We start from the raw sequence: 27997 nt of genomic DNA on the forward strand, positions 1-27997 counted from the left end.
TTAAGAAAACTATATCTTTATAGTCAACAGACTTTGTAGTATACAATATTAACTTATGTCTTAATTTTGGTAATTGTTGTAAAACGGTTATTATGAAAAGGAGCATTGAGAAAAGAATAGTAATTAAGTTTCAACAGTATAATCTTGAGCTGGAATTGACATAAAAATATCAAGCTAAATGAAAAATTAGCAAAGTCTAACATCTCAGTTACACTTAGAAGACTTTCTATATTTGATTGAAATGAGATTGCATCTAAAGCAAATGTAATACAACTATTGATGAATCATATTAATTCTTAAATCTTTACTTGTAATAGAAATAAGATGATAAAATGTCACTTCAAGTTAATTTAATTATTACTCAAAACATTTAGAACAGGTGAAAAATAGGCTGAAAAAAAAAAAAAAGAACTACTTAGTCAAACATTTTAACCACATCAGTTTGTTCATGTTATTCCAGGTTTTTAAAATTTTCCATTCATACTCATACCTATAAACTAATTTCTGTCATTCAGTTGATTTTTATAATTATACTAGGTTTTGCTGAAGAACTTTACATATTGCTAATTGTATTTTGACATTCTCAGTGATTTATAAATCAATATCTTCTTAAAAAGCATTTGTTTAAGAGTTTATATATGGTTAACTGATTAGAGCTATGCAGAGGTCATGTTTTGGCTATAAAAAAAGCAGCAAGAAAGGTTTATTAAATCTCACACTCACTTGACTTAAAGTCTATAGCCCCCATGGAAGAATGTGAAATTGTAAAAAGCAAACCAACCTCTGCAATGTTTTCCTTCACGTATTGCTTGCACCTGTATATAATTGTAATTTCCCAAAGCATTACTGAATAGGTCAAAGGTTATAAAGTTATTAACATAGAATAGCCCTTTAAACCCAGAATACTAGTGCCTCATTTTAACCATACTCTACTCAGTCTGTGCCTATAATTAGCAATGCAAGGAATGTTAGCTGGCCCGTCATGGTCATGTCTTGCCTGGTATCCAGAGCCACGAAAGCAGTCTCGATCATGGAACCGTTCAAGGAAGCTGTGTAATAAAACAGAAAGCAGGGCCAAGGAGACATATCAAAGCCCTGGAATTTTCCTTAACTCTGCAGAAGTTTTGTGAAATTCATCCTAAGGGAGAGGATACAGGAAATTGGGTAATATTTTGCAAAGACCATTAAACTCGGTGTCTCTCAATAACTCTACACATATAAGGCCTAGAATTCCAAGAAATCAGATGATGTAAACCTAATATATTGGATTTTTGAGAGAAATAGATGAATACATTTATTTTACTATTCATAAAAGCTGAGACTTAAAATGTTAACATTTTAAAATATAACTGCATGAAATAAGAAATAATGAAGAAAAAGACAAGGTGAAGGAAAGATGAGACACAATAACAAAGTATGACAAGAGGGTGGAAAAAATACCAATTTTATTTGCATTATTTGAAGTCTGTTCTGGCAAGTGAATTAAATGTGAGCTATGTATAAACTTGTAAGACATTAATACTGTAGCATAAAGCCAATGCCCCAAAATATAAGCAAGGCTGTCAAAGATGAAAGAGTTGAATCAGTAAAATTGGCCCAAAGTAAGTGCTATAAACAACTACAGCTAATGCATGTATCAGATGTTCACTAATGTTTTTCTGAAAAAATCTAACTGGCATCTAGCTTAAAAGAAGTGCACACTTATTTCTTCATGAGAATTTAAACAGCTAATTTCAACATTTCTCTAAAATCCTTTGCAAAAATTGATGCTACACTTCGTATGCATTCGTCACTGAAGTTCAAGAAGTATATATGTCCCACATGCCCCAGTAACACCGTGCTTTGAATGTCCAGTCATTCTCTAATTTGTTCACTTTTGGAAGAGACAGTCTGTGGAAATGCAGTCACAATCAATCTGACTAAAAGATGCCAATGTTTCCCCTGTATTAAATGCCACACAGAAGCAAACTGAAATCCAGTCCAACAACAAAGGACGACTGGAAGCTTATTTCTACACAGAGTAAAGTCCTTCGGTCCCCTCTGCCCACCAAACTTAATTACTCAACTACATTTAAACTCCTACGTGTTCACTCTTGATATTGTGGAGAAATGGAATGGCAGTATGAGAAATGAACAGATTTTAAATTCCTGAGAGGCATTTCCTAAAATCTGCCCAAGGATGAAGTGAGATATCTCAAAATGAATTTTGAATGGCTATGTGTGTATATATATATATATATATATATATATATATATATATAATAATTGGAATAATAATATTACAACTCATATTTCAACAGAAAATAATTACAATTGATTTTCATTTTGTAAACTCCAGATAAACATAAGGATTTCATTATAGGGTGTATTATTTTTCAAATCCACATGACTTTTAAAGATGAGTATAAAGCATTTTATACTCTGATATGTAACATTCAGTCACAATAAAATCAAAACACAAGATACTTTTCCAAACATTTCTGCATCATCTTTTGTATCCAAGTGGTGACATCATTGTACATACATGTCCTTTTGCATGTCCATTTTGGGAAGAGTTCCAGAGCACAATGAGTCACTGGATCTTATAAAAAATTAAGGATTATGACATCATGCAATGGTAACACTAAATTGTTCAGTTTGTTGAAGAGGGTTCATAATAGACTAGTCCAACATCTGAAATAAATTACATACATAAAAATCTTAAGTTTGGAAATATTTTGTGTTCATGTAGTTTTGCTTTGTTTTCGATGTAACTGTCCTCTGTCTTGTGTCCAGAGGCTGACATTTAATCTGATAGCATAACCAATCAATCTCTCTGCTTTGGTGATTGCCTGGGTAACAAGCCTGGTTTGAGTCACAGATGGCACAGGAGATGAAGTTCCTAGTCATTTCCAAAGGTATGCAAACCCTGTAATTCTCCTTTACTTTCTGTCACTGTGTATTCTCATGTTGATGAAGATATATAAAAGTGCTAACTCAAATATATTGAAAGTATGCACATTGTGTTATCTGCAATTCCCTTCACAAGTCTGTTTTATAGGTGCTAGACAAATGAGAAACACAATGACTATCAATCCCCATCTTCCAGATGGTTCCTCTTCTGTGAATATGATGATGGTGATACTACCAACCTTCCATATTAACGTATCTTATTCCAAAGTTTACGACCTATGATCCTGTTCATTTTATTTCCTTACTTGCTTCAGTTTTCCCCAGATCCCTTCTACACAACTTTTTATTCCTGCATTGTACTTGCTGAATTTCAAAAGATAGAGAAAAATTTAAATATACTAATACTTGATTTTGATACAATTGTTTTCATTTTGTTGATTGGGTTGTAATTCCTAGTGCAGTGACTTATATCCCTTTGCAGTTATATACTTTTTTCGTTTTTTTGTAGTCATATTTTTTACATATTGTGGATACAAATTGAATTCAGATGGACATAAATGAGAACATCCTGGTCATTTGAAATGAAACAAAAGAATGTCCAACTGTATGTTTTTGTGTTTTTGTATGTAATATAATGCAGCTTAATCTTAAACAGTAATTTTCTTAAAGATTCAGTTAACTCCGTATGATAAATTAATTGAATGTATTTTTAAGATTTCTAAGTATTTTCCCTCAAAAGCAAAACAGCCAATCTTCCTCATTTTTCAAACTTTGCACCTGATAGTAATAGGGGGAAAAATACCATTTCCTTTTCCTAGTGAAAGGTTTAAAAGCCCTGAAAGTACATGCCCCTGATACTTGTAATTTACTATTATTACTGCACTTCTGAAACTAAGGAAATCCTTTGGAATGACCTCAGTTTTTATTATTTTTTGAATTACCAGCTTTGATGGGATACCACAACTGGCAATGTTAAGTTTAAAGAGAGAACTTCCAATGTTAAAACATAAGCCACTGTTATTGAGATGAAAGAAAAAACAGAACATTGCTACTCAATATTCAGCATTCTTACTTGAGACCACTCTAAACTTATGAATTTCTTTTGATGTGCATGCATGTGTGTTGTTGTGTGTTTGTGTTTTCTTAATTGCAGACTTGAGTACAGAGTTTGCTCAGTTGCAATGTTGGATACAAATCTGGAAATGTTTGAAATCAAGGAGGCCAGATGCAGAAACCCAGTTGAACAATCAATCTTTCCTTACATTCAAAACCTGTTATTGGACCCGCTTCCTTTAGTATTCTACAGCTGCCCAGTAAAATGACCTTTACCCTTCCGTGCCTATATATTGCTATTATTAACACTGAGTATTTTATTTCTCCTCACCTGTTATTGTCCTTTTATATTTCGACCTTTTTCCCCCCAATTTTTACTCATTTTAGATAGCACTCAAAATGTGTAGAACCCAAATAAAACTAATGTGTGTTATTCTTCTTATTTACATAGTAGAACCGTCTTATTAAACCCCCAAAATGCTTCAGTAGTCTTTTTACACATCAGGAAATATAAAACTTTGACAAGGACATTTAATGTTGTAAGGAAGTAACAAATGACATGTGCTTTTCAATGAAATGCAAGAGACTACGAAGATTTCAGGAGAAAGGAAAATGTAGAACTATCTAAATATTTAATCTAGGTCCAGGTGAATTCACTTTTTTAGATGATAAAAAAGTCCCCAGAATGTTCAAGTGCCTCCATGGTAGAAGTGCAAAGATACATTCAAAACTTTCTTCCTTATTAAAATAATAAAAACATTTAAAAAATCACACCATTTGGTGACAGTATCATTTGTCTCAATTTCAAGACTGTATCCTCAAGCAGATAAACTTATCTATTTTGTGTTTTGATCTGGAATTTAATGAAGGCCATAGTAATTAGCATTAAACCAGTAAAACAGTACACCACTTGCCAGAATATGTGGGGGTTGTATGTGAGAAAGAGAGGGAGAGAAGGAGGGAGAGATGTCTGAAATCAGACTTGCTTTGAGAATTTCATCAGTGGAGGCAAAGTAAAAATCTGAACCAATGGGATGTCTCTTTATTTTCCTTTAGGTGAAATGTTTACCACTTTCACTGTCTCCCTCTTGATATTAAGGCACAGCTGTAGCTCCTTCCACCTAGAGAGACGTAAGCTTGGGCTTGATCTGGGTGCTATAAGAACCGTAAATAATTCTCAACAGCTGAGCTGCTTGATTTATCTTTTATCATTTTCTTAAACATTTTGGTTAAATAATATACATTTTATGGAAGACAAAAATACAAGAAATAACTATTGTGACTGCAGAGAGAACACTTCCAGAACCACAACTTCAACTTTTGTTTTATGATGTGTTAACCTAGTAACATACTTTGTTTGGGTAAAAATGCTTCCTGTTACTAAAAAATATTGTAATAAACAGGTTACCATGTCACAAAGGCTGATATTTTTTTCTTCTACCTATGTCCATCAAAAGGAAGAGATGCAGTTTCAATAGTTAAATGGTCTCTCTGAAGATACACATTAATAGAAGGACCAAAAAAAACATTGTCCCTGAAATTCTAATGGAATACCCAATCATCCAAATTTCTCCTTTTGTCTCTCCTTTTCATATCTAACCACTTTCCTCCTTTATGTTTGTGGTCTTAGAAGGAGACAGATGTTTCAAATCTGATCTGTAATATGCTAAGTCCCTCTCTTTTATTTCATCAACATCAGGTCTGTTTAATCTCAATAGTATTCTCTTGATATAGAACTACTCGTCTTTTCTTGGTTACTTGTTTATTTGGGAAGCAGACCTAGTAACCAGTCTTAAAGCTCGCCCATATTGTACTCTTAACACCTCTCCTACTGTGAACCCACTCACTTACAAATATGCTCAGACTGTCCCTAGAACACCATCTTTATTTTATCATTTATTAAAACCTGCCTCTATTCAAAGAACAAATCCCACAACCTTCTTAAATAAAGAGTGCTTAATTTTTTATATTCCTTGTTCTTTGGGACCGATAACTATGGTCCACATCCTTTTTGTTCTGTGCCTCTACCTCTAGAACATTATCTTGCCACCTTTTTTCAAGGTTATTTTTCTTTTCTGAGCCATATCCCATTCAGTTATATGATTTTTCCCCATGCTATCATTTCATTCTCTCCAGCTCATGCCCCACATTATGAGAATACACTGAACTATTCTATATTTTCTTATATACTAGCTCTTGCCATTATCCCCAGGGATTTCAATATCCATGTGAGAAGTATATTATAAACCTGTCCTCAGAGTACTAAAAAATGGATGCCTAAAACTACATTTGAACCCTGACATCAGCTTTTATCTCCACCTTAACTAAATTAAGTGTCCTCAATATATCAGTTCATTATTCCATATTGGTAACTATTTTTAACCACAATGAAAATTGAGGCCGACTGCTCAAATCTCTATTCTTCCAATCACTTAGGCTCAAAATTTGACTGAACTCAACACTGATTAGCAATGCTTTGAACTTTTCTATTTTGCCTCCATTGAATTTCCCATATTAATAGAAACTTTCATCATTTGGCCCCTAATTGGCTTCTAATCATAGTCAACTGAATCTTTTACAATGTAACTGAATGAGTCTCATCTTCTAACTCCCTCTCCCCACCTTTCAATGGTATTTTCCAGCTTCTGTGCTATTTGTGAAATAACACTTTCTCTTCTTCACCTCATAATTCCACAAATCATCTTTCAGAATCTACCTTAAGCCCATACCTTTTATTATGTTTTTCATTGCTCTCCCAAAGATTTGATACTTCTTCAACAAAGTGTTATAACGCTTACCAGATACGGTAATTTTTCAGATTATATACTTCTCCTTCATGCTTCCAAAATCCCCCAGTGGAGTGTGAGGTTTAAACAAGGGCTATTTCAATCACATTTACATCCTCAATGCCTAGCATGATATCAGCCTTATTGCAGGTTGTGAATAGATTATTGCTACATAAATGTTTATGAATTCTGATTACTTTTGGACACACTACCAATGCCTTAAGAAATATCATCACAGTTTGAAATTGTCTAGACTTCATAATGATACATATTCCTGTGATAGCCCACCATAAATGGCCCCAAGGTTTTTTTTAACATAGAATAAAAAAATTTAATTACTTATGCCAAATATTTAGAAGGAGGATGAATATATGTATCTACCTTGCAAAGCTGGTTTTGAGAAGTTAAGACTAGTTGATTTTAAGTTCTTAATTTTTTATTCAGAATTGCAGAAACAATAACAATCTTTTAAATTGAAATATAAGAAAAGAGTTCAGATAATTTTGGACTGAATACCACTGTATATCCTAGTGTTTTGAAAATTGATTTTCTCACATCCCTTGAAAGTTGCATTCCTAGGTATTTCATTCTCTTTATAGCAATTGTGCATGGGAGTTCACTCACGACTTGACTCTCTGACTATAATTGGTGTATAAGAATGTCTGTGATTTTTGCACATTGATTTTGTATCCTGATATTTTGCTGAAGTTGCTTATCAGCTTAAGGAGATTCTGGGCTGAGATGATAGGGTTTTCTAACTATACAATCATGTCATCTGCAAACAGAGAGAATTTGACTTTCTCTCTTCCTATTTGAGTATCTTTTATTTCTTTATCTTGCCTGACTGCTCTGGCCAGAATATCCAATACTATGTTAAGAGGAGTGGTAAGAGATGGCATCTTTGTCTTGTACTGGTTTTCAAAGGGAATGCTTCCAGCTTTTGCCCATTGAGTAAGATATTGGCTGTGGGTTTGTCATAAAAAGCTCTTATTATTTTGAGATATGTTCCATTAACACCTAGTTTATTGAGAGGATTTAGTATGAAGGGGTGTTGAATTTTATCAAAGTTGGCTGTGAATCCATCTGGTCTTGGGCTTTGTTTCTTGGTAGGCTATTAATTACTGCCTCAATTTCAGAACTTGTTATTGGTCTATTCAGATTCAGCTTCTTCCTGGTTTAGTCTTGGGAGGGTATATGTGTCCAGGAACTTATCCATTTCTTCTAGTTTGTCTAGTTTATTTGCACAGAGGTGTTTATAGTATTCTCTGATGGTAGTTAGTATTTCTGTGGGATCAGTGGTGATATTCCCTTTATCATTTTTTATTGTGTATATTTGATTCTTCTCTCTTTTCTTCTTTATTAGTCTAGCTAGCAGTCTATTTTGTTAATGATTTCAAAAAGCAATTCCTGGATTTGTGAATTTTGAAGGGTTTTTCATGTCTCTTTCTCCTTCAGTTCTGCTCTGATCTTAGTTATTTCTTGTCTTCTGCTAGCTTTTGAATTTGTTTGCCCTGGCTTCTCTAGTTCTTTTAATTGTTATGTTACGATGTTGATGTTAGATCTTTACTGCTTTCTCCTGTAGGCATTTAGTGCTATAAATTTTTCTCTAAACATTGCCTTAGCTGTGTCCCAGAAATTCTGGTATGTTGTGTCTCTGTTCTTCAAGGAGAACTAAAAACCACTGCACAAGGAAATAAGAGAGGACAAAAACAAATGGAAAAACGTGCCACACTCATGAATAGGAAGAATCAGTATCTTGAAAATGGCCACCTGTCCAAAGTAATTTGTAGATTCAATGCTATCCCCCCATCAAGCTACCACTGAATTTCTTCACAGAATTAGAAAAATCTACTTTCAATTTCATATGGAACAAAAAAGAACCCATCTAGCTAAGACAATCCTGGAGGCATCACACTACCGGACTTCAAACTATACTACAACTAAACCAAAACAGCATGGTCCTGGTACCAAAACGGATATACAGACCAATGGAACAGAACAGAGGCCTCAGAAATAATGCCACACATCTACAACCATTCAATCTTTGATGAACCTGACAAAAACAAGCAATGGGTAAAACAGTCCATATTTCATAAGTAGTTTTGAAAAAACTGGTTAGCCATAGGCAGAAAACTGAAACTGGATCCCTTCCTTACATCTTATACAAAAAAATTAACTCAAGATGGACTTAAATGTAGGACCTAAAACCATACAACCCTAGAAGAAAACGGGCAATATCATTCAGGACATAGGCATGGGCAAAGTCTTCATGACTAAAAAACCAAAAGCAATAGTGACAAAAGCCAAAATTGACAAATTTTGGGATGTAATTAAACTGAAGATCTTCTGCACAGCAAAAGAAATTATCATTAACATGAACAGGTAACCTACAGAATGGGAGAAAATTTTTGCCATCTATCCATCTGACAAAAGGCTAATGTCCAGAATCTACAAGGTATTTAAACAAATTTACAAGAAAAAGAAAACAACTCCAACAAAAATTGGGTGAAAGATACGGACAGAAACTTCTCAAGAGAAGATATTCATGAGGCCAACAAACATGAAAAAAAGCTCATCATCACTGGTCATGGAGAAATGCAAATCAAACCACAGTGAGATACCTACTCACACTAGTTAGACTGGCAGTCATTAAAAAGTTGGAAAACAACAGATGTTGGAGATGATGTGGAGAAATAGGAATTCTTTTATACTGTTGGTGGGAGTATAAATTAGTTAGACCATTGTGGAAGACAGTGTGGCGATAGCGATACCTCAAGGATTTAGAACCAGAAATGCCATTTGACCCAGCAATCCCATTACTAGGTATATACCCAAAGGAGTATTAATCATTCTACTATAAACATGCACATGTATGTTTATTGCAGCACTGTTCACAATAGCAAAGACTTGGTACCAACCCAAATGTCCATCAATGTTAGAATGGGTAAAGAAAATGTGACACATATATCCCATGGAATACTATGCAGCCATAAAAATGGACTTCATGTCCTTTGCAGGAACATGGATGAAGTTGGAAACCATCATTCTCAGGAAACTAACACAGCAAAAGAAAACCAAACACCACATGTTCTCACTCATAAATAGAAGTTGAAAAATGAGAACACATGGACACAGGGAGGGCAATATTACACACTGGGGCCTGTCAATGGGCTAGGGGAGAAATAGCACTAGGAGAAATACCTAATGTAGACAATGAGTTGATGGGTGCAGCAAACCACCGTGGCACATGTATACCTATGTAGCAAACCTGCAGGTTCTGTGCATGTACCCCAGAACTTAAAGTATAATGAAAAAATAAAGAAAAGTGATTGTCTCACAAATAATTCTTGAAAAAGAAGGTAAAATGGATGAATCAATGTATAGTTCACACCTTGCTTTAAAAAAATCACCCCCTTGAAATTGTGTGCTTATTTTGTTTCAGTGTTATATAGTTATTATTTATAACCAATAAGATAACAAACATGTCAATCTATTCAAGTAAAGAAAAGAAAAACAGCCAATTTGGCTCTTTTAAAGAAGTGGAATTTTTTAAATAAAGTGGAATTATTTGTATGCCATTCTCTCAAACAAATAATAAAAGAAGAACAAAATAACTAAACTCCAAGGATAATGGATTTGGTGGATTTAGGTAAAGATGAAACTAAAATTGCCTATGTATAAATATCAAGTGTTTTAAAAAAATTAAAATGCTTTTGGTTACATATAAATACATAGAAATGTAAGTTGAAGAAGGAGATAGAAAAAAGACACAAGCAAGTATGAAATCCATGTATGCAAATTTGAAAGCTACAAATGAACATCTACTCTAATTTTGGGCAATCCAGTTGAAGAATGGAATTATAATACTTTCAAACTTAATCTATGGTGATGGGGAAATCTCTCTTATCAAACTGTGTCAAAAAATTTCTTATGAGAACCATTACATAAGGCACATGAGTGCTAACACAGATACATTTATTTATTACCTTGAGTTAAAATGAAACAAATAATGCATTAACACATAATTGTCCTTAGCACAGAATACAAAATATGCAAATTCACCATCTTTTACATCATTTCCATTTATAACATCATAGAGAAGCAATCAACAGATATACAAACCTTAAATAATTAATGATAATATTCTATGTGTAGACTCTGGCATAGAATGACAACCTTGAGATGCCGTTTCATTTCTAGAAGGAAATTTAAAAAATTTCATTGACTGGAGTGACCTGAGGGCTATCACATGCTAACCCAAACCTTTATGTTGTATCTAACTTGCCTAATCATAGACAGGTTTTGTGGGATGTGTAAGAAGCAAAAGTTATATGATTTCCTATTGAAATGGATTTGTCTTATGTTTAAGAAATTTAAGGATGCTAGTTTAGTTCCAGGACAAATTTTAACATGGAATTTCAGTTATACTGAAACAGACCATGCATGGGTTTTGGGAGTCAGAATACATAATCTTCTTTGAGAGAGGTGTTATTTTATTTTATTTGAGAGGGAGTCTCAAAACTAACTAACTAACTAACTAACTAACTAACTAACTGACTAACTAACTAACTAACTAAGGTCTGTTGCCAGGCTGGGAGTACAGTGGTGCGATCTCAACCTCAGCCTCCTGAGTAGCTGGGAATACAGGCTCACCACGCCACGTTAGTTTTTCTATTTTTAGTAGAGATGGGGTTTCACCGTGTTGGCCAGGATGGTCTCTATCTCTTGACCTCATGATCTGCCTACCCTGGTCTCCCAAGGTGCTGGGATTGCAGACCTGAGACACCATGCCTGGCCAGGAGACCATACATTTTAAAGGAACTCAGAAACCAGTGCAAAGGCTAAAAATTATTGACTTCTATTCAGAACCAAATGTGCCATAATCTTTTTGCTTGTTGTTCCCCATCTTTTTTGGCCATTACAAAAGGTGTTCAAACTGTAATATATAAAACACAACACATTCTTTTTGGTATATTGAATCTTATGAAAACAAATTTTTTTTTTTTTTTTTTTTTTTTTTTTTTTTTTGAGACAGAGTTTCGCTCTTGTTACCCAGGCTGGAGTGCAATGGCGCGATCTCGGCTCACCGCAACCTCCGCCTCCTGGGTTCAGGCAATTCTCCTGCCTCAGCCTCCCGAGTAGCTGGGATTACAGGCATGTGCCACCATGCCCAGCTAATTTTTTGTATTTTTTTTAGTAGAGACGGGGTTTCACTATGTTGACCGGGATGGTCTCGATCTCTCGACCTCGTGATCCACCCGCCTCGGCCTCCTAAAGTGCTGGGATTACAGGCTTGAGCCACCGCGCCCGGCCTGAAAACAAATTTTAAAACTATGAATTTGCATCAGGACAATTCAAAATGTTATGTTACAGTTTTTGAAACCAAACTTAATTCTTAAGACTCATAAAATCCCAAAGTCTAATTTTCAATTCTGTTTTTCTTTTAATGTTTGTTTTTGATTCCTTTATTTTCATATACAAAGTGTAGTTGGTATTCAGAAGAATCCCTTGAATTCTCTTTCCTCTGGAAGACTAAACAGATAGCCTAATTACACATTTTTTTAGGAACTGCATAAAGTATAAACATTCAAAATAAACTGTTGGAAATATTCACTTGAACTCAATTTCCTTTTAAGTAGTCTAGTTTAGCCCAGTGCTCTTCAATGGGTCATTTGTTATGTCAACCCACTATAAAGTACATCAAAAGAGCTTGTCACTAATTGATTACATTTCTCTACCACCATGATTCACAGTGCTATAGGGACAATTACATAACTGTTTGACTTTTGCAAAACTGTGAGTTTAAGTAAACACAATTCTTTGTTATTATGATCTCTAGTGGGCATATACATAGTCAGTATCATGGTATGTAACTAGATCTTGCTACATGTCTATCTGACTTGTGACTCACACAAAAAATCCCTCTTTTGCAGCAACTGGAGTTCTGGGGAACAGCTGCCGATCTCACACTGAAATTAAAAACATTTGCGTTGTTTTGATTTATGTTAGCTCCCATGGGAAGAGAGAAATGAAAAATGGATGCTTCATGTAAACAAAATACCATTTCTCCAAACTGTAAAAGAAATTGTTCTAAATATTCTGACATATTTCTTTTATTGAAATATGGTGAGATCATGTTACTACTATATATTTAGAAGGGAAGATGTCTAACAGTATTCTAATAAGCCAACTGCTAGGATTTTCCTTTAATCAACACTATTCTGAAGGTACAACTTTACCATCTCACTTCTGAAATTCAAATCTATGTAATATAGCATCATGTTGTAATGGAATGCAACTAGAAATGAAGATCACTAAAGTGATATACTCTTTTGAAAGGAGTTTCTCTTTTCTAAAGAGAAAGTTCAGTTTGGGGATTTTAATGTTTTACTATATGTGAAATAATTGGAGCAGGAATTAGTGAAATAGAGAAATACTATTCTCAAAGTGATAATGAATTTACTATATATGTTCGTGATATGGATTTTTAAAGAAATATCAGTTTATTTGATATACCTCTGGGTAAAGAGGGGCAGGTTCTTTAATTTAGAATTCTCTTAGGATCTTATGAAAACTGATTATCAAGAGTAACGTATAACCTGGCCAGCTGGCATGATTGATTGGCAACACACAAACAAAAAGCCTTTGGGTTTAAAGGTACATTTCTCTCCTCCCCTACCTAGCTCATTCTGTACTCTTTATTACATTTTTTTTTCTTTTAAAAAATGGTCTGTGACCCTGCTGAGCTTGTGAGGGATCAGATACATTAAAGATGATAATATGCCTCCCCTCAGGAAGCAGGGTTTAAGAAGTCAGATTTTTTCAGTAGTCCTTGCTGTCCATTTCTGTATTTTATGGTCCCTTTGAAAAGACCATTCTTTTTAGCAAGTAGTAATGAAATATTACTTTAGCATAGGGGTACAATTTCTTTTTCTTATTTGGGGATGTTCTGAAACAGAATGCCAGCTTATCTTAAAACTTCTTTTAAAACAGTTCTAGATTCACCGGCCCATAAAGTCGTTTTTGGGTTCAATGGGTTAAAGGTAGAAAAACCAAATTTTAAACAATTTCAAATGAAGATATTTCAAGTGCCAGTTCTTCATGAAAAGATACTCAATTATTTTTAATAAGTAGAAAAATAATTTGGATTTCATTTATATTACTGAAAGGATTTTACTAATTGTGTAATCTATGAAGGATTTCATTCGAAATTTTCCATTTTCAACTTTTTTGAAGAAGAAAATTACTGATTAAATTCTGTCACTGCCAAAATGTCTAAATACTACAAAGGTTTCAAACATATTTAAAATAATGAAAATTTAATGGTTGCATAGGATATTAACAGTTTCTTTGAGATCATTGTATTGAGAATACTTCTATGTTTAAATTGAACAGATATAATAAATATACACTTCCAAAAAGGCTAAATATTTTTTGGCAGAATGGAACCTTTTATTTCTGTGCATTATGACAACATAGAAGGTCATTTGAGGTAACATAGCCATACTCTTTTTATCATGAAATGCCTAACATCAGATATACTGAAGTTTACATTACATTAGCAGAGAGACCAGTATTTCAAGTAATTTCTATAAATAAAATAAAATTTAGAGAAAGGAGCATGAGTTTTGGAGTTATACAGACATAGTTGGAATCCTGGTTCCAACATTGAATAAAGTGCAATGTTCAGTAAATTAAATTCTCTGGTGTCCAAATTCCTCACCAGGAAAGGGATTAACATGTAGCTTACTGGGAACTATGAAGATATTTAAAGTCAAGTCAGGAACTTTACTGAATTCCTGACACATGTCGAAGGTGAGTAGTGTCATTTTCATTTATTATTTAAAGAAGCTATGCATGCTGTAATATATGCTCTTCCAGTTGTACAAATAAATTTTAAAAATTAATACCATCACCATTGCTTGCTTCATATGATTTGAAAATAAAGTAATTAAATATACTACAGTATGTAACGTATTTGCCAATTAATATATTCATTTTGGAGGAAATATTTTACTTGAGGTAAAATAATTTTTAATTGAGAGAATTTATGAGAAAACAAGACTTTTTAAAGCATGTGTACATGAATTCTTGCCAATTCAATGAAAACCATTGAAAAGTTTAAGGGAGAGTTTAGAACTGAAAACAAAAATTGTGCACTCTAGTTAGTTAATGAAGGAATGAAAATGAAAAGTTGTTTTAAATATCAACTCAAGAAACATGATAAAACCAAACAAAACAATTGGTTCCAAAAACTCTACTAAATTCTCATAAGGACATTCAAACTTTCAGAATATTAACTATATAAGGAAATAGAATTAAAGTAATACCATTGAAATATTTATTTAACACCTGAAATATTCAATACATATTTATTTTGAAATGAGATAAATGCCTTACCAAGAATATGTAGTACTGTGAAATGTGACTGAGTATATAGATTTTCAATTTATAAACTGTGTGTATTATAGACAATCTCATATGATGAAACATATGCTCATAATTTCCTTTTAGCAATTCCCCTATGCCAGTAAATACCCTTTATTTGTAACAATTTGAAGTTCTAGTCCTAAAAGTGAATACCTATTTCCAGTGTTTCAACCTCTGTAGGAGTCTTATTCTGTGAGTTCCTATTTGTCATTGCTATGTTTCATTAGCTCACTTAAAACAATTATGCATTCCAATAGATGGAAACTTCTAATACATGTTCTAGAAAAATAAAAAAGAATTATTCCAATGGAAGGAAATATATAGTAAATACTCAACACCAACAATAAAAATGAAAGATATTTTTGCTTTCCCCTTCAAAAGCTGAAAGTTATTCTTTAAACATACTGAATAAGAGTATACCTAAAGACATCAGGAATTGGGCAATATTGGGCTGTGGAGCTGGCTTTGGAAACAGCTTTGGAAAATAAAATATTTCTGACTTCATAAAACCAATATAATGAATTTCTAGTAAACAAGCATAGTGTTGCAAAATGGACACATAGACTATAGAATATGTCATCTCTCTTATATGTGTTCTACCCCCTCACACACCAGCTATAATATTGTCTTTGTATAAGCTACATTCCACAAGACTCCAATCAGAAGATAAGTAAAATGGTCAGTGAGAACAGATACACCACATAGGGTTTAATTTTGGCTAAAATAAAATGAAGGGACCAGACAAAATTCCAGGAACTGAATGTTAGTACAGGAACTATACACGATATCCACATGTCTGCGTAATCTAATCAACCTCTGCTATCCTTTGCATACACGACTCTGCCTTCTTAGGAGTATTTCCACATTCCTACTGCTCGCCACCTGATATAGTTCACCAAGTGGAAGTAACGTGGTGAGAGTTGAGAATGATATTCTCTCCATTTTATACTCTACTTTTGAGTACAACTTTGAAATAAATGAAGACTCTTGGAAATAACAGACTATAACATTTATTTCTATTTGGTTCAGGATGATTTTAGGGATAGATGTGTCATAGTGGATTTGTCTTTTGAAATTGTTTTACTAAATTGAAATATCTCATATCTCCCTAATTCTCTCATTTGGAATGCTATTATTTTATACTTTCTGTGTAGAGCTAGCCCTTTTAATCAAATTGTGATCAGTTGCTCTGAGGAGTCAGTTTGGTCATTCTTCCCCCTTAAATTCATTTTGACTGAATTGATAAAACAAGTGAAGTATTATGCTAAGGCACTAAGAAATCATTGTTTTAAATTAGAAATATTGCAAGACGGTTTTTCCATGTTCTATTGTTTCTACAACATTATGTAATTATGTATAATAGAAATTAACTTCTCAGAAAAAGAGAAGAGAGTGTATCATTCATTATTGCCTAAGTTGACATCACATAAAAAGTGAAAGAGACACTTGGGAAATTTAGTATGGTTAATTAATTGTGGGGTTCAATTTTATTTGAAATTCTTTTATATTAACTATAGAAAAATGTTAAACTTAATCATGGGTGTCCTTTATGTCAGTCATATTTACAAAGAATAATATTTTATTTTGCTGAGTGTGAACAAAACTACCTAAGTACACAGCTCAACTTTTAAATATTTATTCGTTTATTATTTTTAATTGATAGTTACCATTGTATGTATTTACAATATATAAGATGTTTTAAAATTTGTATACATTGTACACTTATTAACTCTAAATAATTAATGGATTATCTTACATAGCTGTGGTTTTGTTTGTTTTTTTCTTGAGATGCAGTCTTGCTCTGTCACCCAGGCTGGAATGCAGTGGTGCCATCTTGACTCACTGCAACCTTAGCCTCCTGGGTTCAAGTGATTCTCCCACCTCAGCCTCTTGAGTAGCTGGAACTACAGGCATGCACCACCGTGCCTGGTTAATGTTTGTATTTTTAGTAGAGATGGGTTTTTTTCATATTGGCCAGGATGGTCTTGAACTCCTGACCTCAGGTGATCCACCCACTTTGACTTCCCAAAGTGCTGGGATTAAAGACGTGAGCCACTGTACCCAGCCTAGTTATTATTTTTGTGGTGAGAAAATTTGATATACATTATTTTAGCATTTTTCAGAAATAAAATATAGTGCTATTAACTATAGTGACCATACTGTAGAACAGAATTCTCAAACATATTTCTGCTCTCTAACTGAAATTTTGTAGCCTTTGATCAATGAATAAAGAACATGTGGTGAATAAACACAACAGAATACTACTCAGTCATTAAAGAAGTGGAAAACCTGGTCATTTGCACCAACATGGATAAACCTAGAGAATGTCAGCATTTAGAATTACATTCAACTATGCTTTGACCACCATTTCCCCAAATACCTGGCCACTATGCCAGCCTCTGATAAGCACCATTCTATACTCTCCACTTCTTTAGATTCCACATATGAGTGAGATCATGCAGTACTTCTATTTCTGTGTCTGGTCAGCTATTGGTCAAAACATAGTTTAATGTAATTCTGAATGTTAGGGATAGGACCTGCTTAGAAAAAAAAAAACTACTGTCAAATGTTCTCATGAAAACCACACAATGCTTCATATATATATGTATATATATATACATATATATGTGTATATATATATACACATATATATGTGTGTGTATATATATATATATATATATATATATATATATATATAAAACATTTCTTGATATCCTGCAGTTTTCAGTTTTTAAAAATGTCCCATTTGTCTTAACAAAATGCAATTTTAGATGGAAAATATTGTGATACTATTAAGCAGTATCAAGCATTAAACAGATGCAAGGGATTATTAGTTAATAAAAACAAAAGAAACTTAAATAAGTAATCCAAGTTAACCTTTTTTTGGTCTAATTTTATTCTATCCATATAGTGGAGTATTATCAAATGTGTAACTAACTGGGTTAGAGACTGAATTAATTATGAAATACATTTAATTTAGAAAGAGTAATAAAGGTATGCACATAGCAAAGAAAATTGGCAGGAATTCATGTAAAAATTCTACATTTCGGTAAAAAAATATATTTACACTATATTGAGATATAATTGACCTAGAATTAACTGTGCATGTTTAAAGTATGTAATCTGATAGGTTAATACATCTTCAGAATCCTCACAATCATCAAGATAATGAATACATCTACCACCCACAAAACTTTCTTATGCCCCTTGGTATTTATTTTTTTCCCATCTCTCACTCTCTCCACCCCAAGCAAACACCAGTCTACTTTCTCTCACTATACATTAGTTTGCATTTCCTAGAATGTCATGTAAATTAAACAACATACACTTATTATTTGCATTAGAAGTTTCAACCGTAATATTTAGAAGTCATTCCTTTTAATGGTTATTACTTTATATATATATATATATATATATATATATATATATATATACACACACACACACACACACACACACACACACACCCACACACACACCCCACCATGTTTACTCCATTCTTAACTTGATGTACATTCTAGTTGTTTTTGGATTTGGATTATTATAATTAAAGTTACTATGAGCATTTGTGTACATTTGTAAACATTCTTTATATGGACATATGCTTTAATTTCTCTTGGATGAATACTTAGATGTGGAATGACTGGGTCATATAATACCAAATATTTCACTTGTAGAACTATCAAACTGTTTTTCAAAGGTTCCATTTTCCTCTGAAATGTTTGCAAGTTCCATTTCTTTCTCATCTTAGCCAATACCGGCTATGGTTAGTGTTTTTAGTTTTAGCCATTTTATTAGGAGTGTCACTACTTAAATTTCCTCTGACATTTTCAATTTTCTTCAACATTTTTAACAAGTCTCACTAATAACAATCACTCACCTACAAATTCTAACTCACACGTTGAGTCAGGTTGAGATTTAATCCTTCCTTTACGTTTAAGAATCACAAAAGTGGCTCATGTTTGTAATCCTAGCACTTTGGGAGGCCGAGGCAGGTGGATCTCCTGAGGTCAGGAGTTTGAGACCAGACTGGCCACCATGGTGTAATCCCATCTCTGCTAAAAATAAAGAAGTTAGCCAGGCGTGGTAGCGTATGCCTATAGTCACAGCTACTTGGGGGCGCTGAGGCAGGAGAATCACTTGAATCTGGGAGGCAGAGGTTGCAGTAAGCATAGATCACACCACTGTACTCCAGCCTGGGTGACAAGAGTGAAACTCCATCTCAAAAAAAAAAAAAAAAAAAAAAAAAATTACAAGAGTCTTACTTTTGAAAAAATCAAGACATTTTAGAAAATATTTTCAGAAGTGTGATTAAACAAATAAAAATAAGCTGCATTATTGCTTTAAAACTCAAGGCTTGCAATGCATTTCATTCTTTCTGATATGTAAAATTTCTGAAAAGAGCGATATCATTATTGGAAGATAATAAGAAAGTTGTGACTAAGAAGGATTAAAAACTTGCCCAAAGTTTCAGTAGTTAGTGACAGAAGAGTAAAAACCAAACTGTTCTACTATTACTGTGAACATACCAGAACAACACTCAAAGTTGTGAAAAGAACATTATGCACTATTGGATTATAAAAAACAGAAATAATTTCCTTTATCTAATAGATATTAAATTTTAAATGTATGTAGGTGAAGTTTGAAAAAAATGGAAAAACTGTAAGATATCCACGGAAAGAGAGTGTTAAAATCAGAATCTACTTTGCAGAGTATTTAATCTCCAAAAAGCAACTGAAACAGATATGCAGATGCTTAAAATTAGTAACAGAATATAAATCAAAGATAGTTTTTCTCAGAGGAATAAGCAAGCTCAAAGACAGTTTTTCTTAGAGGAATAAGCAAGCTCATACTTACTGCATAAATCTTTTGAACAGCAAAATATACAGACGTAATATAGTGTGTATTTATAATGTCTTCTTTTAATTTATTTTACAAATGCAGCCTTTTCAAGTTTATAATTTTCTTTTTTTAAATTATAAGTTCTGGGACACATGTGCAGAACGTACAGGTTTGATACAAATGTATACAGGTGCCATGGTGGTTTGCTGCACCCAACCCCTCAACTATGTTAGGTGTTCCTTCTAATGCTATCCCTCCCCAGCCCCCCAACCCCTGACAGGCCCTGGTGTGTGATGTTTCCCTCCCTGTGTCCATGTGTTCCCATTTTTCAACTCCCACTTATAAGTGAGAGCATGCAGTTAGTTTGGTGTCTTTCACAACAGTTATAAAGTTCTACTACATAAACTTAACAGAGTGTGGTGCTGGAAGTGGAGGAATATAGGTGATAAAGAATAAATAAATAAAAAAAATTGACCTCAGAAATCAGAAGCTCAGATTTCAATCTGAGTGATTATTTCAAAGTGATTATTTGAGCTCTTTCCTTCTCAAAATATCAATATATAGTATTATTTTATTTCCAGGATAATCACAGCATTTAATAACATATTTCATATATATGATAACGTAGTTTGAAATTCTTAAAATAGGCTTCCAGAAAAAATGGAGAGCTAGTTAATTAATAAAGCAATTTTCACTTACTACAACTAATTCAAGAGTAAAGCAGAGCCAATATTGTTTGCATTTTAAATTTTGAATTAATTATAATTTCTCGATAAAAATGTAAAAGGAATATTTACACATTTGCTTAGATTTGGGGGACAGATAGCTCAATATTTATGATGACAGATTATTCAAGGGCAATTTGTCAAATGGTTCAATCAATCGTCCTTTTCTCTGATGTAGAAATGTATAGAAAAGAAAAACCAGAAAAACTTCCTAAAGCAAATGAAAGAGAATGCTTATTCTCTTAGTTCTTAGTTCTTCAGGAAAAGAAGGTAGGGGGTCCGGGAAGCTCAGAATTCAAGGAAGTGTTTGCAGAAGTCATTCCCCAGCCTCCTCAAGACATTTCCGGCTGGAGAGATGGGGAGCATCGATCAGCCAGTGTTATCTGAGCCAATCTGTTTACCTCAGATTGTAAATCATCTCAGTATATCTGAGCCGTGGACCCCTCTGAGATGTCCAGTTCAAACTATAGACATTATCCATTTACAGGCTTTTATTTTTTTTTTAATGAAATAAAAACCCTATGCATTTCAAAAAGAAAAAAAATGTGTTTACACAACCAAATGATTTCACATCTGGTGAAATTCAAGCTGCCATTCTGTAAAAACAATCCTAAAGTGTACTGCTCAGAAAATAGTGCAATGCCTTTTAAACGATCACTGGAGTATAAACTGAAATAAACTGCACATTTCAGGATTTTAATGGATGGTTTAATTCCTTAACACTTCTTTCTATTTGTGTCTTTGATAAATAAGCTTGTTACAATTAGTTTTGTGAGATGAAATTATAAAATTTCTATGGAATATTTATAATTTATTAAATCTACTGTTATGGTTCTTATAATTTTTGATAATTATTGCAATGATGTATTTAGAAAGAATAGGAATTGCATGGTAATATGTCAAGTAGATACCTGGGAAGATAGCAAACAGTAGAAATAAAATAGATTTGTTTGTGGATTTGGGTTAATTTCATTAGGAGAAATCCAGTTAGATAACTGATTCACTTTGGAAGTAATGCCTATTTGTTATAAATAAATAACATCACTGTGACAACAACAAAAGAGAAAAAATAGAAAGTATGTCATATGTGTTCATAAATATCAGAGGAAAAATCTTTATATTTGGAATCAGTGAGACTGATTTAAATTTGTTTTCTTTTATTCTCTTAATAATATTGAGTGTCCTGCTTATAGGTAAAATATTTCTAGAATCTGTGACAAATTTCACACCTATAAATTCCCACAAGCTGACAGCTACATGGAAGAAACCATCTTTATATCAAGTTACAAGAGCAACAAACGTTTTGTCTCCTTAAACATGTTAGATTATTATATTGTGACACTTGTAAGAAGTTGTTTTTGCCTATTAAAAATGTATATACTCATTAATTGGTAAAGTAGAAGTGGCAACACTTTTGTTGGCAACGTAAAGAGTGTTGTACCAGGAAAAATAAGAATTCTAAGGATAAATAAAATTTAACAAATTAAATAACCCCACCTTTTAAAAAAGTTAGGGACTTCTACTAGGACAAAATCAAATCATTAATCCAGGAAAAAATTGCACATTTACTTTTGGGAAAAAATGCATACATTTTAGTCTATAAAACTAAAATTTAGTTTTCAGAATGAGCCACCAAAAGACTTTAACTTTACATTTCTTTAACTCATTCATTCATTTACTCATACAACAAATTCTTCTTGATACCTACGATGTGCTTAATACCATGCAAGTTAATGTGGAAATAGCAATAAGCAAAAAAAGTTACATTACTTATGGAGAGAAATGAATATTAGGGCAATAAATTACTAACAAATATGTCATATAGTGAAAAGTTCCATAAAATGGGAGAAAGTGGGGTCGGGTAAAGTACTGAAGTGTTCTGGGAGGTTCTCTCTGATAAAATGAGGCACGAAAGGAAACTGAAGTGTGATGGAAAAGTAAGTATGCCATTAACATTTGTCTCTGAATCGATTATTAACATTTAACATCTTGGACTTATCTTCTGCAAGATTAAATTGCAAATTGATAAGATGGTAAAATAATGAAATTCTGTAGCTATTACATGCTATTCTGCACTTTTCACTAGAATTGTTATATAGCATCAGGTCTATGCCCAACCCTCAATAGGGAAAAGAATTGAACAATATTTAAAGTTAGCTGTTTGTACTGCATTTTAGAGAAGAACAATGTTTAAATCCGAAGAGGTATATCTCCAGGAGATATTTCCTGATGAATATGCAGCTAAAACTTGTCATAGGGACATTGTTCCAAATCTAAATTGGTAGAGTCGATGGAAAATTGGAAAAAAAAAAAGCTACAGTTATTAATTAGTAAGCAGTGGTTTGTGAAGGGGAAAATTCATATCTACTTGGTTATTTGATATGTGTCTGTATGTGTGCCAGGAAGGCTGAAGGGGCCATCTTAGAGCTACATACTTATAATAAACTTAAAATCTGAGTTATACTGGGCACATACTAAATAATTTTAAGAAGTAAGCCCTGTGAGGCTAGGTGCAGTGGCTCACAGCTAGAATTCAAGCACTTTGGGAGGCCAAGGTGTGCAGATTGCTTGAGCTCAGGAGTTTGAGACCAGTCTGGGCAACACCATGAAACCCTGTCTCTACAAAAAATATGAAAAAAAAATAGCCAAGCATGGTGGCATGTGTCTGTAGTTCCAGCTACTTGGGCAGCTGAAGTGGGAGGATTGTTTTTAGCCTAGAAGGTTGAGCTGCAATCAGCCATGATGGCACCACTGCACTCCAACTTGGGTTACAGAATGAGACCCTGCCTCAAAAAATTAAAAAATAAAAACAAACTAAGCACCATGAATAAGGAAGTCCAAATAGTGAAGTTTGTGGAAGTCTGCATTGGACAAAGATAATTTTTAAGTGTATATTGAGAAATATGTCTCTTTTTACACATTTATTAGACAACTATTTAAATTAGCATACCAGTTTCAAATTCTAGATAGCGGAAGCATTTAAAGAAACAGATTGTGCCAAGAAAACTCATTTTTTTTTTATTTTGGCTATATATAATAATGACCATAACATAATAGTAGTAATAAAGATAAATTCTAAACTTAAAATTTAGATACAATTCTGAATCATGTCTAAACTGATTTAAATTTAAATAGTGCTCCTTTGAACCATGTTTAACTGTTATTGAACTTGCTTAATTTTTTTTATAACTGTCTAATTGAGCATCCACAATGTAATATGGTGCACACCAGGACCCAAACAGGCCTTGTCTTAGGTCCTGAAGGGTAAAGGTTTTGTATCATGTCCAGGTTTTCAATTAGATCCTGATTATAACATGCCTCATTTAAAGCTACAGGACTCCCAACCCTGTCAACACTACTGGACCATAACATGTCTGTCTTAATTAGATCTGATTAGTTCTGGGCCCAGCTCACATTGTGTACCCTGACTCTGTTAAAAGCTGCTCATCTGTGTGGCAGCTGCTAGTATGCAAGAACCTTATTTATCATGCTACAAGAAAGTGTGTGCCCTCACCTTCCTCTCCTGGGATGTTGGTCCTTTTGATATTCCATAGCTCCATATGATCGGCCAAATAATACACCCCACTTATCACTGGCAGTAGAATAAAGCTGAGAATGGAAGCCTAAGCTGCTCGGGGCTACTTCTTGAAGTGCTGTGAGCTTGTTCCATTCTATCATCCAATATAACTCTACATGGCAATTTTAGGTTTTTCAGAGAAGATTTATTCATTCCTTACTTTCTGTAAGTAGGGTGGTTATAGTTAACAACTTACTGTATATCTCAAAATAGCTAGAAAATATTTGAGATATTCCCCAAAGAAATGATAAATGTTTGAGTTGATATATATCCTTAAATACCCTGATTTGATCATTACACACTGCATGTATCAAAATACACAAGTACCCCCCAAATATATATAATAATTTTACATTAAAAATAATTTTAAAAGAAAAAAATTAAAAAGTAAGCCTGTATTTCAAGAAGGCTATATGACACAATGGTTGTAATGCATTTTCTACAATTTATTTTCAAATATAACTAGTAAGTGTTATCAATTTCTTTAGCATGAAAAATCAAACTTTGAAACACTTGCCCAAATGTATGGTGACATCCATTGTGGTTTTCTCTCTTTGCCATTTGCATTTGTGTCCAGAAGCCTCCAGATAAAAATATCAGTATTGATTTTTTAAATTCTTTATTTGATACACCAAGCTTACTTCATGACTAATGGCTTACAAGCCATCAGGACATCCTCATTTACTTTGCTTTGTAGCTAGACAGCATTTTGATAATGGTTGAATTAATACTGGGCATTGACATCTTTATCTATAGTTAATGGAACTTTTCATTTAGTTGTGAACAGTAGCTGCGGGATTTATTAGGATCAACAAAAAGACTTGTCTTCACATTTTACCCTCTTCTAAGCTAGTAAACTGGGAGGTGTGAGGGGGTATTCCAGAAAGGGCTTAAACTATTTATGAAGCAATATTTTATATCATAATATTAAAAAGTATATAATACATTGTATATGTAAAGAAAACAAAATGTGGAATTTTAAATTCCATTGTACATTTATTGCTATGAATTTCTAATTTAAATTATTTTAAACTCAGAAATAAAATGTGTTTGGTTATTTCCGTAAAATGAAATTAAATTCTTTCTTTTTGAAAAATTGTTTTCTCCACTAGTAATATTATAAGCATGCTGTCAGGTTAATCATGCAGATAAGCAGATATAGAGCTATATAGGTCCTATAGACATATTATCTATATAGCTGGTTGAGGAAGACAACTAAAATAAAGCATTAATATTCTATTATCTGTATGATTTTATTTCTCCCAGAAATGTGGCTGCCAGTAATAATACTAGCAACATATATTATATATTGGCTAGATTCAGAAACGTGTTTCACATACATTAACTCAATCAGCAATAGCAAATCTACAAGCTATAGTCCTACTTGATATTTAAATATTGCTATATTTCAGTACTACATAGCTAGCAACTGCTCTTTATACATACTGTCTCAATAGATATTCTCTCTTAATCCTATAGTTTAAATAAAAACCCCAAAATGTCTACAGATCTCTACATCCATCCGAGACCCTTTACCTTCCTTCCAGATCCATTTATCCATAACCGAACTCACCTCACATAATTAAATCAAATTCCAAACATATCTGTTACCTTGGCCCTTCGCTAACACTCAGCCCCAAAAATCCAGCCCCATCAAGCTTGATTTGGAAAATGTAAATGTTACCAGTATGTTCTGTAAACTTTATTTGCAAAATATTTCTCAAATCCAACTACTTCTCACTGTTTTCATTGATACAATGAAGGTTCAAACAATCTTCATTGCCCACTTGGACTAATGCAATACCCTTCTTAACATTCTGCTCTCCAGTCCATTGTGACCTCCTGAAAGAGGTGTTTTCTGATCTCCACATCTAGATGGAGAGCTCCACATCATGACCCTTTTCAATTTGTCTGTTTTACTTATTTCAAAGAAAGAATCCCCACCATGGATTATGCCATTTATTTACTAGTATACATGCTCATTGTCAATCTTCCCAAAGGAATATCAAATTTTGACATCACTTCCAGAGCCCACAGCAACTACTGGGAGATAATAATTGCTCAAGCATGATTTGTTGAATAAATACATAAATGAAGAAATGTTATAGTGAAACGTATAACCCTCCTTCCAAGAAAAGATACTATGCATACCCCAAGCTTCTTCATGTAAGTAGACCTATACCATGGGAATTTGAACGCACCCATCAAGTAACCTTTAGATGTCTTCAGGCCTTTCTGAACTTGAAGTCAGAGTAATTTAGATTCATGCTGATTCACTGACAACTCAACCAGTTCTGAGGTTCACCACACATGGGTTTGTAAAATTATATCCATTCATTCATTCATTTATACATTTAACGTGTTTTTATAATTGAGATGATTTGGATGAAAAAAATAACAGAATACTTGACCTTAAGTTTTATCCTCTTTAAGTCTCTAATTCAGCATATAAGATATTAAAATGAATGTAAACATGCACACATACACCTATGTACACGCATAATAGAGATGAAACATACGTCATTATTAGCTCAATGTTGATATTTACATCCCCCAAAATCTTGCTTAATTTTTAAAAATTAAGATATATCCTAAAATTGCCAGTGTATTTCATATGTAGTCATTTAAAAAATTATTTTAAAGAGTTAATAACATTCTAGAGAGATTCAAAAATTTGGCAGAAAAATATCCCAATCCTGCTTATTTGCCTTCTCCATGGATAATCTGACAAGGACCCAGATTTAAAAGCCCCTTGCTATTTCCCAAACTTTTATCTCTACTTTTAGTGTGAAATCCCTTACATGATTAAGACTGGTGAATTTTCTACAGAAAAAGATTTATTGTATGAAGACAGGAAAATGGTTATTATTTCCTTCAATGCTTTTAGAAGCTCTCTTCTAAAACTTTAGAAATCCCTTCCTTAGGTTGTTCAAATAGAAAAGGCTGTCAGATTCCAGTATTTCTTAATATCTGATCTCATCATCAACAGAATAAATATATACTGATCCTTCAATTATGAGTTATGTGCAAAGAGATAGAAACAATCCTATGGTCACTATGTAAGTGAAACAACCCTCTCCTTTAGCCATATTTTGCTAAATTCTGACAACTCAATTCATATATAGGTGGGAAATAGGCCCCTGAGAAAACTCATTTCCCCAGTTGCTAAATTACTACACAGTTGAAAGAGATGAATAAGAATGATTTTTAAAAGGTTTTTATGTTATATCATCTGCAATATGCATTTATGAATCACATAGTAGCAATTTAAAGTACTTCAGAAAGACACTTGAGGCAAACAATAAAGATAAATGAAGGTATACATGAGGGTATAGAGCTGTGTTAAACTCAGTAGCTTAGGCATCATTTATAAAGATGTTATTCCTTTTGTTTGTCTTCTTTTGACCAAAAATTAGAATGAGATAGAGCCTAAAGTTCGGGTTTTAGGCTGACACTCTAGAGACTGTCCTTCTGTGATTTTCTCCTTTAAAGATTGAAAAGGAAGCCATATCATCTTTACTTTGATTTTGTTCTTCTCCCAGCTCAAGCATATATTTTATATTTTATTTTTAATTTTCAAAATAAAAGTATGAATTTTCAATAAAAAATCTGATATAAGACTGATATGGTTTCTCTGTGTCACCACACAAATCACATCTTGAATTGTAGTTCCCATAATCCCCATGTGTCAT

General features: G+C 33.1%; 1 protein-coding gene across 2 annotated transcripts in view; it reads right to left on the minus strand.

Moving 5' to 3' along the window:
* The window catches only part of ROBO1 (roundabout guidance receptor 1), a 1085200-nt gene that overhangs the window by 651507 nt on the left and 405696 nt on the right, over positions 1–27997 (minus strand). The gene's annotated exons all lie outside the window — the stretch shown is intronic.

The sequence above is a fragment of the Saimiri boliviensis genome, chromosome 18, assembly GCF_048565385.1.
Source record: "Saimiri boliviensis isolate mSaiBol1 chromosome 18, mSaiBol1.pri, whole genome shotgun sequence".
Classification (NCBI taxonomy): Eukaryota; Metazoa; Chordata; class Mammalia; order Primates; family Cebidae; genus Saimiri; species Saimiri boliviensis.